Raw genomic sequence first — 22,014 nt, 5'->3', positions numbered from 1 at the left:
CATGAAAATATGCCACAGAGTTCCAACAAGCATTTTAAATACTGAATTTGCGCCACCACCCCCCAACTTAAATGAAACATTGTCCTTAATATTTAAGAATCAAAATTGAATGGGGGAGTAACTGAAAATGGTAGAATACACCTGATGAGTGACGTGGGTAGCTCCCTAAACACCAAAGATGGTAATCTGAAATGATGAAATGAAACCATCCTGCAATCCAAAACAAAGAAAATAACAGCAAACAAAAAGGAAAAGAAAGAAAATAAGAAAAAACAAAAACAAAACAAAGCAAAACAAAATAAATAAAGAAACACATACCTTGGTAGTGTGGTCAAGGTTGATAGACTGGATCCACAAGTGGAATGTCTTCCACTTCCGGAACTTGCCTATCAATTAATATTTTAAGGCGTTGACCATTTACTTTAAAGATCCGACCATCCTTAGGATCCTCTATTTCTACCACCCCATTTACAAAAATATTTTTCACTAGAAATGGGTCAGTCCACCTAAACCGAAGTTTTCCTTTGTGCTTGTGAGATCCAAAATCATATAAGCATATTCGGTCATTAGGTTTAAACCTTTTCCTAAGAATATTTTTATCATGAAACGTTTTCATTTTAACCTTATAGACTTTAGACTTAGGCAAAGATTTCAATTTAACTCTTGGTGCTTTCATACTTACAGGACTCTGTTTTCCACATTTCTTAGGCAACTCCTCAAATTTCTGTTGCCAAACCTGTGTGCCATAATCCTGAGTTTCATAAAAAACAGCACAAATATCAATAACATCAGATGAATCACTAACAGATGTATTAAACTCAGAATTCACAAGGGAATATTCAAGGGGATCAAAATCATGAGTTGTGTGAACTCCCTTGTCTATGAGTGCATCAATCATATACGTTTGGTGGCACTCGTCATCTGTTGGCTGCTTCTCAATATGGAAAATGTTGACCTCCATAGTCATGTTTCCAAAAGATAACTTCATCAACCCATTCCTACAATTTATAAGTGCATTAGCCGTAGCAAGGAAAGGTCTACCTAATATGAGAGGAACTTTAGAGTTAGACTCAACAACTGATTGAGTGTCCAAAATTAAGAAATCAACAGGATAATAAAACTTGTCAATTTGGATCAAAAGATCCTCAACTATCCCTCTCGGTTTCTTAACTGAACGATCAGCCAACTGAAGCAGGACAGAAGTAAGCTTAATTTCACCCAAACCAAGCTGCAAATAAATGGAATAAGGCATCAAATTAACACTAGCTCCTAGATCTAGCAAGGCTTGCCCAAACTCATGATTCCCAATATTACATGCAATGGTTGGACAACTAGGATCCTTGTACTTAGCAGGAATTCGCTGCTCAATTAGAGCACTAACTTGCTCTGTCAGAAATGTTGTCTTCTTAACATGGTGCTTCCTCTTAACTGTACACAAATCTTTAAGAACTTTTGCATAAGTGGGAACTTGTTTAATAACATACAAAAGAGGAAGGTTAATCTTTACCTGCCTGAGGTTCTCCAAGATTTCATTACTAGGATCCAAAGTTCGCATACCAAATTTTAAAGCTTGAGGAAATGGTACCTTAACTGGACTCTTGATTACCTCGGCATCCTTGGGGAACTCGGTGCTATCATTGCTTTGTTCCTTTTCAACATCCTCTTGCTTATCAATTGTTGGGATGTGTAAGGACTTACCACTTCTTGTCATAATGGCATTCACTTCTTTAAAAAATTTTTGTACCATATGCTGACCTTGGGGTGCGGATTGAGCTTGAGAATGAAACTTGCCACGCTCATTCACACTCAAGGAGCTCATTATCTTGGATATATGACTCTTTATCTCTTTGTTTTCTTCAACAACCTGCATAATCAAAGATTCAAACTTTTGATTAGTTTTGCTTTGTGCCTCAATAAAAGCATGCAAAGTGTCTTCTAAAGGACTCCTAGAAGATGAAGGTGCATGATATGGTGCAGGATATGATCTAGGGGGTTGTGCAGGCGGCTGATTTTCAGACTTCCAGCTAAAATTGGGGTGATTACGCCACCCAGGATTATAGGTATCAGAGAAAGGTGCAACAGGCTTCATGTACATAACTAAGGCATTACATTATTCCTCATACATCCCTCTCATCTCAGCAAATGTGGGACACTCTTGGGCAAGATGATCTACCCCGCCACACACAAAATATGGTCTAAAAGACTCTGCATGATTAGCCACGTGTGTTGGCTTTAAGTCTTTATTCTTCAACACCTCTAGCTCCCTAGTGAGCATCTCAATCTTAGCCTTTAGGTTATCTTCTTCCCTGAGATGGTAAATTTCACCACCATTTAGGTTTCCTGCAGGTCGTGACCTATTTGTGCTCTCAATAGCACTAGGTCCAGTCCAAGTGTGAGCTTTTTCAGCAAGCTCATTGAGGTATTCTATGGCCTCATCAGGATCTTTCTGTAAGAATTCACCATTACACATCATCTCCACAAATTGACGCTCTCTAGTTGTAAGTCCCTCATAAAAATAGCTCACTAAGCGCCAATTCTCATACCCATGGTGAGGACACATACTCAATAGCTCCTTAAATCTCTCCCAAGACTGATACAAAGTCTCACTGTCCTTTTGTACAAAGGTGGAGATTTGCCTTTTTAAAGCATTGGTCTTATGTTGGGGAAAGTATTTATTAAAGAAGACCTGAGTCATCTCATTCCATGACCCAATAGATCGTGGTCTCAATGAGTATAGCCAACTCTTAGCTCTATCTTTCAAAGAGAAAGGAAAGAACTTAAGTCTCACAATGTCATCAGTTGCATTTTGACTATGAAAAGTCGCAACTACTTCCTCAAACTCCCTAATGTGCACATATGGATTTTCATTTTCCAAGCCATGAAAAGTAGGGAGTAACTATATCATTCCTGTTTTAAAATCCAATTGGCGAATATTAGCTGGAAACATGATGCATGTTGGTGTGGCTGTGCGTGTAGGGTGGAGGTAATCTTGAAGGGTCCTAGTGGTTTGATCTTCATGTTCACTCATTTTCTCAGAATTAGAAGAATTATCAAACAAATGATCAGAAAAATTAAACTCTGACTCTAACACAGGTCTACAAGCAAACCGACCCAAGGCGTCTCTATACCTGTGCATGCAAGGTAGAGAAAAACCCAACACTAAAAAAAACTACAAAAAGAAAAAGAAAATAAAAAAAACGATGCAGCAAGCTAAAATAGGGAACGAAGTTACCGCCTTTACAAACTGTTCAAAAGAAAAACTATCTCACAATTCTTCTACCATCTCCCCGGCAACGACGCCAAAATTTGATTATGCCCAAAGAATAACACGGTAGTTGTAGCATAGCTTTGGGGTGTCGATTCCACAGGGAGACAAATTAAAAGAATAGCAAGAGGAACAAAGAAACTAAAGAAAAATATTAAATAAGTAATAGAGAACAAATATTAATTTTAAATGTAAATTAAAGTGAAGCAAAGTGATTAACAGAAAAAGTACTCAAATTTGACAAACAGTAGAGCGTCGGGAATCCCTTGCACAAATCTGGTATTTTAATTATTCTTAATTCATTGGATAACTCAATTAGGAACTCAATTCCCGCAATTCCCAATCGGAAGGTATAGATTTATAAACCAGACTTAAATCAAATGTAACCCTTTGAAAAAACATTCACCACTTTTAAAAAACGTGAATTACTACCTCTATTGATAAAATCCAATGACGACAATATACTCAGGAAGCGATAAAAAAACTAAATCAATATGGATAAATAATTAATCCAAACATAATCAAAGAACTAATCCATTCAATAGAAAAAGCATGACTGAATCCATAAACACAATAAATTCTATGATTATTCGGAGAAGAAAACATCAACGATAAATTGAGAATGATAAAATAAAAGAGTTTTAGCAACTGAAAATCAAATACATGAATTAACAATAAATTAGAAATACCATCTAATGTGCAAGTTCATCCCTAACCCTACTTGAGAATTTAGTTACCCATAAATATAATGGACAACAAAAATCTCCAGAAAAAACTGAAGCGAACGGTGGCCATGGAAGTGATTTTCTCCTCTCTTCAGATCTGCCTCTTGTACCTCTTCCTCCCCTCCATTTCGTGCTAATGATATGCTTATATAGGGTAAGAAAGAAATCCTAATGTCCTCTTGATTTCCACATAAAAAAATCGCCTAAATTTTAGGACCTATCTTGGTAGCCACATACAGCCTTCAGGAGTTCGAATTTGGAAATCCTTATTAGAGACAAAGTTATAGCTCTTGAAGATATATTTCCAATACATCAAGAATCGCATCAATCCGATATATGAGTAAAAAGATACAGTCAAAATACTAAAGTATGTCCAGACTATCTCCTAGCGAATTTCGGACTTGGACTTCTTGTGCTTTCATTTTGTGATTTTTTTCTTTTTCTTTTCTTCCAAATTGCTCTCAAACCCCATGAATGCCCTCCTTTAAATTTGACTGGGCTTGACTTGCTCTTTTATAAACTCTGAATTAGACATAAAAAAACTGCTTAGGAGTATCCCAACGTAAATAGAAATTCAATTTAAGAATACACATTAATTCCTATGATTTCTATTCACATTTTAGCATTTTAGTCCAATAATAGGGTATATAGAGTGCACTTTCGCACACTCATCATGACTTAACATTTAATATGGCATGAATCGACATGATTTAAACTAAGCACGGACTGATCTTGAAACTTGACATGATATGAACTTAAACATGAACTTAATGTGAACTTGAGCTTGAGCTGAACATAAACTTGAACTTAACATAACATGAACTTGAATATCTACACCAGCTATGAGTGCGTTAACATACGTGCCAGCTCACAGGTATTAGCACCTATTATAGAACACATAATGTACGTATCCCGTGTCAAGTATTTGTGCCAGCACGAGTATGTATAACATGAAATTGAAATATGGGTGGCACCATCAATGTTAATGCCTAACTTCACTCCGGTGACCAGTTAATTAGGCTCCATTTGAAGCCTGTTGATCTTTACCTTATCAACCTAGGAGATTCCACATTAGTTTAGACACTCCAGCATAAACAAAGGAGTTCCACAAGGATATTATCTCATCCTAACACTTTGGATCGTGATAAACGTAAACAGATTTGACTTGATTTGGAAAAGTGTTCTTGAGATACACAAGTTGTACTCAAGACATAACATGACATGAAACAAAATGACACATGACCTGACGTATCTTAAGATGACAATACGTGAGACGAATGACATGACGTAACATGAAACAAGCAAACATTATTGACATGGCATAACATGTACCAGACAAACATTATGTGACATGGCATTATGTGTAGCATATAACATTATGTGACATGGCATAATGAGTAACAAATAACTATTGCATGACATGACATAATGTGTAACAGATAAGTATTGCACAATTATTGGGTGACATGGTATAACATGTAAGAGATAAATATTTCATGATCTGAATATAAGATATAACAAACATACATGTGGACATGGCATAGCACGGCATATATGATAACTTAAAAATATAACCACTAGTTCCTTACCAACATACATATACAGTAATCTGACAATAAATTAGAAGCTAACTTACAATAATCATCGCGTAATGAAGAAAATGCATAAAACACATTAGGTTTTGATCAAATCCTTTGATCCAAAACATACCATGACGAAAATTACAAACCGACAATATCACATTGTTAAAAATCATGTCCTAGAGTAGATCCAAGAATTAAACTCAAGATCACATGGTCATATTAGCATCAGAACATCCATATACCCTGAAACCTAAAATCTATGACTTAACTGAGTTTCTTCATGCATAAAAATTAATTATATCTTTAAAACCAACATGAAAAATATTCAAAATAATATCCTAACATGTAGATAAAATATTTAAGATCATCATATAAAAATACCAAAGCTATTGGAGAATGATTTTACCACAAAAGATCCAAACTTTCACAAAACAAAAACTGTTTTACAACTTCTAATTTCCAACTTTTTAGATCTAAGAAAACCTTTAATCAAAAGCTTATAAAATGCAATGAATATTTATCAAAATTTCATATAAACATGTTAACTACACTCCATAAAACAATCATACCAAGATCTTTCTAGTAGCTTGGTCAAAAATACCAAAATATCAAGCACTGTCCAGTTTACAACTTAGAATGACCTTTCGATGATTAACACAAATTTTGACCAATCAAATGACCATGAAAATCAAGATAAAAGATATCCAAAACTAGAATTAAAGAGAAACAACTTTTGGGAAGGGAACTATTTGAGAAAATACTTACAATAGCTTCAAAAATGGATGCAGAGTTAAAAGATGATAGTGATTCTATCCTAACCAATTGAGAAGTTTGGTCTCTAGTCCAACCAGTCATACAAACAAAAGTAGAAAATAAAAGAAAATGAAAGACAAACAGAAAAAAAAAATGTCACCCAAGCTGTGAAGAGGTTCACAGTACTACAAACGTCCTCTCAGCAGTAAGAGAATGCTCTAAAAAACACCAGTTGTCCACGAGAATGGCGCCAAAAACTTAATGGTCTTCCAAGTGCAAAAGCTATCAAAATAGTAAATGGATGAGTTCCATGGTCATTTCCACAGGGACAACAATATTCATCTTGAGCAAGTATGTAATGAGTTGCGATTGTGCGAGGACCTATTTGTGAAGGGGCTTATTTACACAGCTAAGAAGAGAGACAAGAAAAGAATGTTTATGTACTGATATGGAGTGTATAAATGAAGGCTGATTAAGATATTTTCTCTTTTCTTTTAAAAGAATGATTTTCTGGATGTTTGCAAATTAAAAGAAATGAAAAAAAATGAATGCTAGAGAAATGGGTGCAAGGAAATTAGAAATTGCAGAAAAATTAACAAAGACAATATATCAAACACCTAAGCTGTAGGTTTCACCCTTTCATAGATTGTTAATGAAAAATGCTCAAATCCCTCTTTACTCAACCACCAACCCATTCATAAGGATCATGGTTGGAAGACATAATAAATCATGCACAAGTTATGTCTTAGTCCAAATTCCCTATTGTGTTGTTAAGCTAGATGTACAATGAAAGAAGACTATCAAAATCTTAAATCAATTCAAGTATTAGTTATGCCTAGAGTCTACAACAAATTAGGATTCATGAGAAAGAATTCCAAGCTTCTCAGAATATAATAACATTGCAACTCAATAAGTTGTGAAATGGAGATCAATGGAAAAGAGAGCAAATCAAACCAATCTGTTTCTCGGTTACTCCCCAAAACCTAGGCTTAGAAATTAAGCCTAACATCTGAATCCATGTACTCCATCCATGTCTCTAAATCTACCCAAACAAAAATTGTAGAAAATAAAAATATGCCCAAGAGTTCGAAAAGTCTTAAAAAAAATGAAGAGGAAGACCTCCAGCACAATTCCTTCTCCTTTATATATTTCCTCTCATGCGTTGCCCTTTTTTTTTTGTTTTAATCCTCACTGCTCCCACGTGCGTGAGGCCAGCTACACCTGCACCAACGTTGAGGCCAAACCGCTTTGCACCTTGTGAGGCCATGATCGTGCCCCTGCATTTCGTGCATCCACGTCCTACTGCTGCCTGTGCACCCTTGCATTTCCTCTGCGCCAGTTGGTTTTTTGTTCTAGAGGATTCCCCCTCTCCATGTGTTATGCCCTTTTCCTTTCATTTCCCAGCACATAGTCATGCACTGCTACTGTGCGGGCCATTTCTTAGTTCCCATTAGATGGGTTCCCCCAAACCCATTAACCAATTCCTTAATTTCCTCCCGGGTCCCTCATCCATGGCATCAGACTCATATTTTTTTTTTCTTTCCAAAAATTCCCTACAACATTTAAGTAAGATATGAGATGAGCAAAATTGGGGTATTGATTTTGAGGTGGAACAGCTGCATTATTTTGTCACAATAGTTTCAACCTAGCAACTTTCTCAAGAAAAACCAAAAGGTCTTTACTCCAATTCAAAACCATTACATTGGTGGCTTTCACTCTGTCACACTTTAAAAGACTCTTTTTCTTTCATAAAAAAAATCTCTGTGAGAGGCAGCCTTTTCCAATGTACTTTCACCAATTGTTTTCCTTGATCTCTGGCTTGTCCCTTTTCTCATGTATTTTTACCTCCAATTTCCTCTTTTTTTTTTTTTTTTTTTTTTTAGGTGGAGTATCTTATTCACTTTTTTCCTAGGCCATTAAGATATGGTTCATTGTAGTTCTTGCTAGTTTCTTAGATGAAAACAACTGATTGACATCAAACAAACAACAAAAGTATGTGCTTGTGTCTATTAGGGTCATCAATTAATAGCTTTGACATACATTGCCTAAGTTTGAGTTGCTAAGACTATCATAAGGTCCTGTGTTGAGCTGAAACCTAAACTAGTGGGAATTAGTGTAGCCTAAGATTGCAACTATCTAATCTTAAGTAAAGAAGTGTGAAAACAGTAACTTGGCAGCAAAAAAAAAAAAAAAATTATTAGATCCCACCATTATAAATATTGAGAGACTAAGTTATGAAAAACTCTCCTTACCCCCAACTAAAAATGGGCAGTGTCCTCACTGCAAAACATGAATAAACAAGGCGCGAAAGAGAATAAGGCTTAAGGAAATACCTGAGATGGCTGAAGGGATCAAGAACGTAAAAAAGAAACCAAAAAAGAAAGCAAATAGTGCAGAGCCTGAAAAGATAGAATGAAGAAAAAGAAAAGAAAAAATTAAAAAAAAAAGGAAAAAACAGAACATAGAAGTGAAAAAAACAAAAATTAAAACAAAACAGAAGTAAACTAAGGATCATTAGAATAAGTAGGATCTTGCAAAGGAATGGAAGTATCCTCAGGGGAAAGTTTTGCCAAAAAAAGTTTAAGTCATTGGCCATTTACTTTGAAAGTATTTCCATTTTGAGGATTAGTAATCTCAACAGTTCCTTGTGGAGGGACCAAATAAGTCGCTGGTCTCTCTCACTCTCTAGAGAACAAAGCCCGATAGTCCTCCTAAGAGGGAGGTGGGAGCCTCCCATCTCTTCATTTACTCTTGTCTTTGTTTTAAGTTGTTTAAGTACTAATAATAAGGCTTGTGGTGGTTGTTTTAACGGTGGCTTAAGGGCTGTTTTGGTGTGTCTCTCGTGCAGTGGATCTAGAAACCACCTCTGCTCCGGGCTGGTGGTTTAGTGTTGGCGCTTGGTTGGCCTTTGAAGCTGGGTTTCAGCATGAGCTCATGAGCTCTGTTTTCATCTAGGAAAACAGAGGGCTGTTTCACGTCCGGGGCAGAGGAGGATGGCGGCATGAACATATCGACCCAGCCCAACCGAAGCATGTTACCAACCATTCCAAAGCATGCTACTAGTCAATCTGAAGCTGTATGCGAGTGGACCAAGAAGCACGTATGTCGGACTGCTTTTGGATTTCCTGCACAGTGATCAGAAAATTCATCTGGGGCAAGGCAGGGCGAGAGACAGAGGCATGCTTGTGCGTTGGCAGAGGGGAACTCTATGGGGGAAGATGCAAAGGAAAAAAGAGAAGAAGATGGGTGGCGGCAGCAGAAGGAAAATCTAGAAACCCTAACGGGCTGGGCCCCCACACGCACACAAGCTGGGCTTTTGGATTCGTCACAAAGAAATTTGTTGACGGGGGAGCCCCTAACAGATGAGTAGTTTGGCTGATAATCTGGATTTTTCTGTATTGATTAGTCACAGATGTAACTTTGATTTCAGTGAATGAAATTAAGTCTATTTCAAAAAAAAAAACAGTTTCATGTGGAAATACAGCCTTTAACTAAATAAGGACCACTCCACCTCTATCTTAATACGCCTGGAAATAGATGGAGCCGAGAATTATAAAGTAAAACTTGTTCATTGGGCTCAAAATTCTTTCTCTGGATGTGCTTGTCATGTAACATCTTCATGCACTCCTTTGACAATTTGAAATTGTCATATGCATCTCGTCTAAAGTCATCCAACTCTGAAATCTAAAACTTTCTCATAGAACCAGTATGGTCAATAGAAAAATTAAATTGTTTAACAGCCCAATATGCCTTATGTTCAAGCTCAAAGGGAAGATGACATGCTTTTCCATATACCAAGTGATAAGGGGACATGTTAAGAGAGGTTTTAAAAGCTATCATATAAGCCCAAAGTGTATCAGTTAACCTTAAAGACCAATCTTTTCTGTTGGGGTTGACTGTTTTTTCTAAGATGTGCTTACACTCCCTATTAGCTAATTCAACTTGCCCATTTGTTTGAGAGTGATATGGAGTGGAAACCTTATGATGTATACCATATTTTTTCATGAGAGCAACAAAGGATTTGTTGCAAAAATAGGTTCCATTATCACTAATGATAGCTCTAGGCATGCCAAATCTAGCAAAAATGTTTTCTTTTAAGAACTTAAGCACTACCTTATGATCATTTGTTTACATGAGATGGCTTCAACCCACTTAGAAACATAATCAACAGCCACTAGGATATATAAATAACCAAAAGAAGATGGAAATGGCCCCATAAAATTGATCCCCCAATAATAAAAAATCTCAATGACCATAATGGGTTGTAAAGGCATCATGTTTCTCTTAGTGACTAGGCCTAATTTTTGACATGGCCCACAAGTCTTGCAAAAATTATATGCATCTTTAAACATATGAGGTTAATAAAATCCACTTTGTAAAATTTTTGCAACAGCTTTATGTGTAGAAACATGTCCCCATACGCCTCAATATGACAAAAGGAAAGAACAGCTTATATTTCATGATCAGGCACACACTTTCTTATGATTTGGTCATAACAGTATTTAAACAAATAAGGATTACCAAAGAAGAATGACTTTACCTCATGTATGAATTTTCATAAGTTTTGAGCACTCCAATGAGGTGGGGTGTCTTGTCACCAAGAAATTAACTATATCAGCAAACCACGACAAATTTTTAACTAACATTAACTATTCATCAGGAAAAGAGTCAAGGATAGGGACAGTGTGCTCATTTTCAACAAATGTAAGTCGAGAAAAGTGGTTGGAAACTACATTTTCAGCACTATTTTTGTCTTTGATTATAAGGTTGAATTCTTGGAGAAGAAGAATCCATCAGATTAGTCATGGTTCAGCATCCTTCTTCGACAATAGGTACTTTAACGCTGCATGGTCAGTGAAAATAACCACAGGAGAACCAAGAATATAAGTTCAAAACTTATCTAATGCAAAAATTATAGCTAGTAATTCTTTTTGCTGCGGTAGAATAATTTCTTTAGGCTCCATTTAGAGTTATACTTGCATAAGAAATGACATGTGGAAACTTATTTCTACACTATATAAGTATAGCTCCTATGGCTACATCACTAGCATCACACATTATCTCAAAGGGAATAGACCAAATAGGGCACTGGATGATGGGGGCTGTGGTAAGCAAGATTTTTAGCTTATCAAAAGCATACAGATAGGTAGGGGTCCATTCAAAAGCAACATTATGCATAAGTAACTCACACAAAGGCTTAGAGATAGAACTAAAATTTTGAATGAACCTCCTATAGAACCTAACATGCCCAAGAAATGATCTGATTTCCTTTACTATTTTGGGTATAGGAAGCTTGGAGAGAAGCTCAATCTTAGCTTTATCAACCTCAATACCTTGGGATAAGATAAGACTATGTGACCAAGAACTATGCCTTGTTGAACCATGAAGTGACACTTTTCCCAATTGAGAAGCAAATGCTTCTCTTCACACCTGGCTAAAACAGCTTGTAAGTTAGTCAACCATGCATCAAAAGAACTACCAAATACTAAAAAATCATCAATGAATACTTCCAAATTGTTTTCAATCATGTCACTGAAAATACTACGTATACATCTTTGGAAAGTAGCTGGTGCATTACATAGTCCATAAGGCATTCTTTTAAATGCAAAAGTGCCGAACGAGCAAATGAAAGTGATTTTCTCTTGATCCTTAGGTGCTATTTCTATTTGGTATTAACAAGAAAATTCATCAAGAAAGCAATAAAAATAATGGCTAGCAACCTTTTCTAAAACTTGATCAAAAAAGGGCAAAGGAAAATGGTATTTCCTAGTGGCGGCATTCAACTTCCTATAATCTATACACATGCACTAGACAGTAGAAATCCTAGTAAGGATCAGTTCATTTTGCTCATTTTTAACAATGATAAGCCCAGATTGTTTTAGAACTACATGAATGGGGCTTTTTAGAACTACATGAATGGGGCTTACCCACTTGTTGTCCGCAATAGGGTAGATAATTCCTACATCAAGTAGTTTTAAAACTTCTATTTTTACTACCTCATTCATGATAGGATTTAGTCTCATTTGCATCTCCACAGAGACTTTAGCATTTTCTTCTAAATAAATTTTACGAGTGCACACAAGAGGATTTATACCTTTGATATCCACAATTGTCCATCCAATAGCACCCTTGTGCTGCCTCAAGACTTTAATTACTTTACCTCCTTGGTCATGAGTGAATTGTGCTGAAATCACCTCTGGGAATGTGCTGTCCGGACTTAGAAATGCGTACTTCAGGTTTGTCGGCAATGCTTTCAGCTCTAGGGCTCGGATTTCATCTACTGAAGGATTCAAACTTGCTGTCAATGGTGCGAGTTCTCAACTTTAGGCCTCCATTTAGCTTCAAATTTATTTTCTACATTAAAAATAGGAGAAGCATCAGTGGGGGAACACTACAAAATCTATAGGGAAAAAAAAATTTATCCACTTGAACTAAGACATCCTCAACAACCCCTCTTGGCATTTTAATTGATCTGTCAGCCAGTTGTAAAATAATTGGAGTTGGTTTTAATTCCCCTAAACCAAGCTACTCATATATATTATAAAGCAATAAATTCACACCTGAACCAAGATCTAACAATGCTTGACTAATTTTTGAACTTCTTAGAACACAAGCAATTGTAGGTGAACTGGGGTCTTTATATTTTGGTGGGCTATTACTCTAAATTATGGCACTGAGTTGCTCAGTAAGAAAGGCTTTCTTTTTACACATTTAATTTCCTTTTAACAGTACACAAATCTTTTAGAAACTTAGCATAGGTAGGAATTTGTTGAATAGCATCCAACAAAGGGATGTTAATCCTAACTTGCTTGAATATTTCTAAAATTTCATATTGGTGTTTGTATTTGATTGTTGATTGTTGCTTGACCTTGCATAAACTGCTACAAGGTGTTTGCCATTTGCTGCACTGTATCCTTAAGTCCCTTCTTTTGCATTGGAGATGCTTGAATTGTGAGTTAAGAGGGTCCCAGAGACAAGATTGCTAGAGCTACATGCTGGTCACCCCTCCAACTGAAATTTGGGTGGCTCCTCCATCCTGGATTGTAAAAATTAGAGTAAGGACCAGAATATGGTTTATGTATCATGTTTACAGCATTAGATTGGTCCAACAATACTTCTTCGAAAGCAGGGATGGTGGGACATTCATGAATGCCCATGATCCTCTCATATGCCACACTACTCAAAAATTTTAGGGACAGCATGCACGTCATTTACTTTTTTCAATTCCCTGGCTTCCATTTTTCTAGATAGCAAGGTTAACTTAGCATGCAAATTATTATCTTCCTTTAAATTATATTTTCCATGACCAGACTCAACTTGCCTACACCTATCATGCACATCAGCTATCTCCCAAGATTGAGTATTTTTGGCAAAGTAATCAAAATATTCGAATATTTCCTCAGGCTCTTTGTCGAAAAATTTTCCATTACACATGGTTTGTACAAATTGGTGCATTTTAGGTGTCAAACTTTCATAAAAGAAATTTATCACTCACCAATTTTCATTACTATGATGAGGACAAGCATTTAAAAGATCCTTGAACTTTTCCCAACTTTGATAAAAAGTTTCAGGATCTTTTTGGGTAAAGTTCATGATTTGTCTTTTAAGTGCATTTTTCCTATGTATTGGAAAGAATTTCTTCAAAAATTTAGTTTACATTTCTTGCCATGTGCCTATGGTTCTAGATCTTAATGAATTCAACCAAATTTTAGCTTTATCTTTCAAGAAAAATGGAAACAACTTTAGTCTAACAACCTTCTCAGTGCAGGTCTGGTCCATGAATGCAGAACAAACCTCTTCAAACTCTTTGATATGCAGGTAAAGGTTCTCAAATTCCATGCTATGAAAATGTGGAATCAATGGGATCATTCTAGCTTTGAAATTAAAGTTGTTTGCATTCAAAAGTTGGATTATGCATGAGGGTGTGCTAATTCTGAAAGGTTGTAAATAATCTCTCAGTGTCCTGTTTTGATTTAGCATTTCCCTATTATGATTCTCATTTTTAGCCATGGTGCTACGAGTGTCAGAAACTTATTCAAGAGAAAAGGATGCAGAGTTAAAAGATGATAGTGATTCAGTCCTAACCAACTAAGAAATTTGGTCCTAGTTAAACCAGTTATACAAACAACAGCAGAAAATAAAAGAAAATGAAAGACAAACAGGAAAAAAAATGTCACCCAAGCTGTAAAGAGGTTCACAACACTACAAACGTCATCTCAGCAGTAAGGGAATGCTCTGATAAACACCAGTGTAGAAACTATGAAAGTAGTACATAGATGAGTTCCATGGTCATTTCCATAGGGACAACAATATTCATGTTGAGCAAGTATATAATGAGTTGCATTTGTGTGAGGACTTGTTTGTTAAAGGGCTATTTACACAGCTCAGAATAGAAACAAGAAAATAATGTTTATGTACTGATATGGAGTGTATAAATGAAGAATGGTTAAGATCTTTCCTCTTTTTTTTTTTTTAAAGAATGATTTTCTAGATGTTTGCAAATTAGAAGAAATTAAAAAAAATGAATGCTAGAGAAATGGGTGCAAGGAAATTCGAAATTGCAAAAAAATTAACACCTAAAAGACAATATATCAAACACCTAAGCTGCAGGCTTCACCCTTTCATAGATTGTTAATGAAAAATGCTCAAATCCCTCTTTACCACCAACCCATTTGTAAGGATCGTGGTTGGAAGATGTAATAAATCATGCACAAGTTATGTCTTAGCGCAAATTCTCTACTGAGTTGCAAAGCTAGATGTACAATGAAAGAAGACTATCAAAAATCTTAAATCAGTTCAAGTATCAGTTGTACCTAGCGTCAACAGGAAATCAGGATTCATAAGAAAGAATTCCAAGTTTCTCCAAATATAATAACATTACAACTCAATAAGTTGTGAAATGGAAATCAATGGAAAAGAGAGCAAATCAAACCAATCTGTTTCTCAGTTACTCTCCAAAACCTGGGCTTAGAAATTTAGCCTAACATCTTTGAATCCAAATACTCCATCTACATCTCAAAATCTATCCAAACAGAAATTGCAGAAAATAAAAATATGCCCAAGAGTCCGAAAAGTCTAAAAAAAATGAAGAAGAAGACCTCAGCGTAATTCCTTCTCCTTTATATATTTCGTCCCCGTGCGTTGACCTTTCTTTTTTCATTTTAGCCCTCGCTGCTCTCGCGTGCATTAGGTCAGCTACTCATGCACCAGCATTGAGTCTAAACCATGCTCTACGCCTTGCGAGGACGTGATCGTGCCCCTGCATTTCATGCGTCCATGTCCTGCTGCTACCCGTGCACCCTTGCATTTCCTTTGCGCCAACTGGTTCTTTGTTCTAGAGGATTCCCCCTCTCCATGCATTCTGCCCTTTTCCTTTCATTTCCCAGCACATAGTCATGCACTGCTGCCGTGCGAGCAATTTCTTGGTTCCCATTAGATAGGTTTCCCCAAACCCATTGACCAATTCCTTATTTTCCTCCTGAGTCCCTCATCCATGGCATCAGACTCTATATTTTTTTTTCTTTCCATAAATGCCCTACAACATTTAAGTAAGATATGAGAGGAGTAAAATTTGGGTATTAATTCTTATGTGGAAAACTGCATTATAAATCTTTTTTTAAGTGCAAAAATATCAGAATTTATCAATTGACTCAAGTACCATAATCTACTACATAATTAATTTTGGTTAAAATTTTATTCACTTTATCAGTTTAATCATGCAATTTTAACACTTTATCATGCTACCTCATGATTGACCACAAATAGTGTCTTGATGGCAAGCCAAACCAACCCCCATCAACGCCCATCACTCGGCCAAAACAGTAGTACAGAATCAGTTGTTGTGCAACCCCCTTCCTCCACTTTTTTGGCTGCCACCCTCCCATCCAAGGGTAATTCAAGAACTCCCATGTAACCCTCCATCTATACTCCAAGGCCCTTGCTTTTCACTTCACACACTTTGCATTTTTCACTTATTTTCCTAGAGAGAACATGAGAGAGAGCTTGAGAGGAAAAACTACTTAGTTTGTGTTCTTGCATTCCAGCCTTTGCAAGTGATTTTTCTTATGCTAAATTCCTTGTATTTTTTCTATATTGAATCTAGTTTTCTTGGGTATGTGTTGGGAAAGTTTTCATAGAATTTTGTTTGGTGAAAGTTAAGTATGATGATGCAAAGGTCTCAGTGATGATAGTTTTGGTGCTTGTGTAAAATGTTACGGTTTTTGTGAAGTTTTTGTGAAATGATGGGTATATCTTGCTATGGTAAAGTGTAACATATTATATGTAAGTTATGATTGGATTCAAAGCATGTTATTATTTTTATAAAAGAGTTTTGCATGATTTGAAAGTAGTAGAAACGGTATGGCTCAAAACAATTTCTATTTTAGCTTAGGTTGTGATTTTGGTTCTAGAAACTTGATGCTATGACTCTGGTTTCCTTATATGTTGTTCTTGAGACTTCAATCTAGGTGTTAAGAGTTTATATTTGAAGATTTATGGCTTAGATATTTTATCGAGTGGTGATGAACATGCAAGAGTTTGGTTTAGACTCAATCTAGAGGCTCTCAGGTATGATGATTTGTTTAGATAAAAATTTTGCCATGACATGCTAGTTTTAATGCTTAGATCTAGTTAGAACTTGAATATGAGATATGATTACACTCAAAGAATAATACGGTAGTTGTAACATAGTTTTGGAGTGTCGATTCCACAAGGAGACAAATTAAAAGAATAGTATAAAGAACAAAGAAACTAAAAAAAATATTAAATGATTAATAGAGAACAAAGATTAATTTTAAATGTAAATTAAAGTGAAACAAAGTGATTAACGGAAGAAATACTCAAATTTGACGAACAGTAGAGCGTCAAAAATCCCTTGCACAAATCCAGTATTTTAATTATTCTTAATTCATTGGATAACTCAATTGGGAGCTCAATTCCCGAAATTCACAATCGGAAGGTATAGATTTATAAACCAAAATTAAACCAAATGTAACCCTTTGAAAAATCATTCACCACTTTTAAAATACGTAAATTATTATCCCTATTGAGAAAATCCAACGACGACAATATACTTAGGGAGCGATATTGCAGCAAAGAACTAAATCAATATAGATAAATAATTGATTCAAACATAATCAAAGAACTCATCCATTCAATAGAAAAAAACATGACTGAATCTATAAACAGAATAAATTCTATGATTATTCAGAGAAAAAAACATCAACGATGAATTGAGAATGATAAAACGAAAGAGTTTTAGTAATTGAAAATCAAATACATAAATTAAAAGTAAATTAAAAATACCATCAACTGTGCAAGATCATCTCTAGCCCTACTTAAGAATTTAGTTACTCATAAATATAATGAACAACAAAAATTTTCAGAGAAAAATAAAGCAAACTGCGGCCATGGAGATGATTTTCTCCTCTCTTCAAATCTGCCTCTTGTGCCTCTCCTCCTCTATTTTGTGATAATGATATGCTTATATATGGTAGGAAAGAAATCCTAATGTCTTCATAATTTCTACATAAAAGAATCGCCTAAATTTTAGGACTCATCTTGGCAGTCACGTACAACTTCAAAAGTTTGAATTTAAAAATTCTTATTAGAGACAAGTTTATAGCCCTTTAAAATAGCTTTCTAATGCATTAAGAATTGCATCAATATGATGTATGAGTAAAACATTAAAGTCAAAATACTAAAGTATGTCCAGACTATCTCCTAGTAAATTTCAGATTTGGACTTTTTGCAATTTCCTTTTGTGATTTTTTTTTTCTTGATCCAAATTGCTCTCAAACCGCATGAAGCTCCTCCTTTGAATTTGACTGAGCTTCGACTTGCTCTTTTATAAACTCTGAAATTAAACATGAAAAAAACTGTTTAGGAGTATCCCAATGTAAATAGAAACTCAATTCAAGAATACACATCAATTTCTATGATTTCTATTCATATTTTAGCATTTTAATCCAATAATAGGTATTTAGAGTGCACTTTCGCGCACTCATCAAGGTATATGGTGTTGATAGCGTGTTTCGTATGCCTAAGGGCTGGGCTCTCAGTTGTACATATCTCTTCTCTTATGGGCTTGCAATCACAGAAAAGGGTTGGTAGAGAGAGGCCCTAGGGTGGCCAGAGAAGCCTCCGTTGCCTAAGTTAGCGGTGATCTTCTAATAATAGTGGAAAGTGAAAGTTTAGCAAGCCAGTTCTTCAAAGTGAATGAATCCCCCCTTGCCTGATGGCTAGGGGTCCTTTTATACCCTACCCCAAGGGCTAGGCGGCCATGCCTTGCGGCCTAAGTTAAGGGGTCTCCTCCTAGAGTCCCTTATGCCATGCCTTCTTTAATGTGACGTGGCCCTCTGGGTGAAGTAATTAATGTGGCATGATCCCCTGATGAGCGCTTTTAATGCGGCGTGATCCCCTGATGTTACTTTAGAGTCCAATCCCCTCCATCTAGGGTGCTTCCTTCTTCCTTTTACTGGTGTAGCTGCCCACACTCCCTGCATAGCGTCCCATCTCCCTATTTGGATCCTCATGCCTGACTTATGTGGGTCGTGGGCCCCAATCGGGTCATTGAGGGGCCTTACAGCCTTAGGCATAGCTTTTCGCTCCCTTTGGTGTATGAGGGACCCCCTTGACACCTGATCTGGGCCGATCCTCTTGGGCCTAAGGCCTTGGGAAAAATCCCCCCAACATATGGTTTTGTTATTTGAAGATTTATTGCATAAAATTAAAAGGGTCTATTCACTTTGTTTAAAGTCCAAAGCATGCTATACTCGATTTAATGGTTTTATGCAACCCGATGGTACTAAGTGTATTTTTTTGATTTTGGTTGTTTAGTCAAGCATACTATCACTTAGGTTTGGGTGATGTACATGTTAAGAAAGTGTTTATGGACTTTTGGAGTCCTTGGAGTTGATTGAGTCTAATGAAATATGCATTTTGTTGTCTTAGCATATTTTAGAACCAAGAATGCGATTTTTGAGAGTTGATAAAATCGGTTTAAGCATGTTAGTGTGTTAAAAGGTTAAGTTGTAACATAAATCAACTTTTTGGCTTAGGAGTGAATTGGCCTAAGTATGTTTCTCATAATTGTGATGTGTTTTTAATTTTTCTGAGTTTTTTTTTGGATTTAGGACAAAAGTTACATGGGGAATGTAAGTTTTGTTAAGTTTTGGAGTTCATATGCAAAATCCTTATTTTAGGGGCAATATTATAATTTCCCACAAGTAGAAGGGTAAATTTATAATTTTAGACATAAGTTAGTAAGTTTTATGTTTATAAGAATATAGTGATAAATTTTAACCTTAAAAACTATCTGATTTCAATTCACACTCATTAACACTTTGCTTTACTTTACGTGACATAACTATAAGTTCACCTCTAACTTACTCTCAGTATACTTATGTATGTATAGTGGTAAAGCTACTATGGTCAATATTCAAGTCACTTATGCTTATTGTAATTGTTACAATATATCATGTCATGTCATATTTTACACGCTTATATATTACATGAATGCCATGTCATTTATTACTGGTAAACGATTAGTTGTTGCATGTTTATTTGTTACATGAATGCCATGTCACTATTACATTTCACGAGTGTCATGTCACTTGTTTTGCATTCATCTATTACATGTCATGAACCCTATGTCATTTATTACATGAGTTATGTCTAAGTCATGCATGAGTTGTGTTGAGGGAAAAATGAGCGTGTTGGCATATTCTTGTGAAAACCTGTGTAAAATAGTGTTGTAACAAGTGTTGTTGCGGAAGGATTGAAGTGGGCTTGAAGTGTGCTCATTATTGGTCAGAAGAAGCGACTTCGCTCGACCCTCGCTCGACAGAGCGCTCGAGCGAACTCAGGCAGATTCAACCGCTAGACCATCGCTCGACATACGGCTCGAGCGAACTCAGGCAGATTCAACCGCTCGACCATCGCTCGACATACAGCTCGAGCGAACTCAGGCAGATTCAACCGCTCGACCCTCGCTCGACACTGAGCTCAAGCGAACCCAGGCAGAGTGTGTCGCTCGACCCGCGCTCGACACTGAGCTCGAGCGAACTCAGGCAGAGTCGACCGCTCGATACTCGCTCGACATGGCGCTCGAGCGAACTCAGGCAGATTTCGGCGCTCGACCTTCGCTCGACACTTCACTCGAGCCAATGTTCCAGATCACTTACAATGTAGGGTTTTGAACGCCTCATTTGATGGGAACTATAAATAGAACATGTTAGCTTCTGTTCTATGGGTGGAGAATCAGAGCAAAAACCCTAAGGGCCTCCAAGAACTTCTTAGAGCAACCTCTCCCCCATTTGGTTGATTCTCTCTTGGAAAAATATTACTCCATCATAACACATTCAAAATCAACTCTTATTTGAGTCCATTGAAGTGGACATTGCTGTTGGCCGGAAGAGTCCGGAGCTGCCGTTGATGCAGAGATCGAGAGGTTCTCGTGGGAAGCTATAGGAAGGTCGGAGTTCCGACACTACATGCATGTAGAGATCGAGTGGGTCACTCGTGGTGTTGCAAGCCAAGTTTAGCTACTACAAAGGTTTTGTGAGTGTTCTAAATTGGTTGTAACAAACTAAAGTTTCTATAGTGGATTTGAGGTGGTGTCTTACACCCGGAGTGGTTTTAGATTTTGAAGAGGTTCTTCAAATGAGTTTCCACTCCGTGAACAAAATCATGTGTTGATTATTTGTGTTATTTGTTTCATTTATTATCTGCTTGTTTGATTAATTTTCAAAAGGCCATAAAAATTAGATTACACCTATTCACCCCCCCTCTAGGTGTAGTGTTGTGTAGAACCACTGCTTTTTCAATTGGTATCAGAGAGGGTTCACTCCGCTAGGATTTAGTTCCTGAGTGTGATCCTGCTGTAGTGGTTTATATGGATAGGTCTCAATCACTCACATCTCCACCATTTTTTGATGGAAGTAACTATGCGTATTGGAAGGTTCGAATGAGAGCTTTCCTTAAGTCTGTGGATGAACGAGTGTGGACCTCTGTAACAAAGGGATGGAAACAACCGGTTGTATTCATTGAGGGAGTCGAAACCCCCAAGGGTGTGGAAAATTACTCTAGGGATGAAGTCAACGAGTGTAGTTGGAATAGCAAAGGCCTAAATGCGATATTCATGGCCGTGTCCCAGGAGGAGTTCAAAAGAATCTCCATGTGTGAAAATTGCAAAGAGGCATGGGACATTCTTGAGGTTACCCATGAAGGTACCAAGGCTGTAAAAAATTCTAAACTTCAAATGCTGACCACCAACTTTGAAGAACTTAGGATGAAGGATGATGAAACTTTTGATGTCTTCTATAGCAAACTTAATGATATTGTCAATTCTCGTTTTAATTTAGGGGATAGAATTCCTGAGGACAGAATTGTGAGAAAAGTCCTTAGATCTCTTCCTGAGAGGTTTCGTCCCAAAGTCACTGCTATAGAAGAAAGCAAAGACTTGGACAACATGAGAGTTGAAGAGTTGGTGGGTTCCTTACAAACCTATGAACATACTCTTCCTATGGATAAGAAAAACAAGTCCATAGCCCTCAAAGCTATTAGAGAAGAGTCTGGTGAATCTTCTGACGAACTTGCCATGAGTGACAAGGAGATAGCATTTTATGCTAAAAAATTCAGGAAGATGTTTGCCCAGAAAAACCCAAGACAAGAAAAGAGAAGGTTCAAG

The 22,014-nt window shown here is 36.6% G+C and overlaps 2 non-coding genes across 2 annotated transcripts; both read left to right on the top strand.

Moving 5' to 3' along the window:
• Nucleotides 1-2,540: 2,540 nt before the first annotated feature.
• Nucleotides 2,541-2,648, top strand: LOC122290583. The gene has a single exon (XR_006236446.1). It is a non-coding gene; the product is annotated as a small nucleolar RNA R71 (small nucleolar RNA).
• An 11,182-nt stretch (nucleotides 2,649-13,830) lies between these two features.
• On the top strand, nucleotides 13,831-13,937 carry LOC122290557. The gene has a single exon (XR_006236420.1). It is a non-coding gene; the product is annotated as a small nucleolar RNA R71 (small nucleolar RNA).
• The last annotated feature ends 8,077 nt before the right edge of the window (nucleotides 13,938-22,014 follow it).

The sequence above is a fragment of the Carya illinoinensis genome, chromosome 12 (genome assembly GCF_018687715.1).
Source record: "Carya illinoinensis cultivar Pawnee chromosome 12, C.illinoinensisPawnee_v1, whole genome shotgun sequence".
Taxonomy (NCBI): domain Eukaryota; kingdom Viridiplantae; phylum Streptophyta; class Magnoliopsida; order Fagales; family Juglandaceae; genus Carya; species Carya illinoinensis.
The sequence above is the reverse complement of the archived record's forward strand: the minus strand, read 5'-3'. Positions and strand labels throughout refer to the sequence as shown.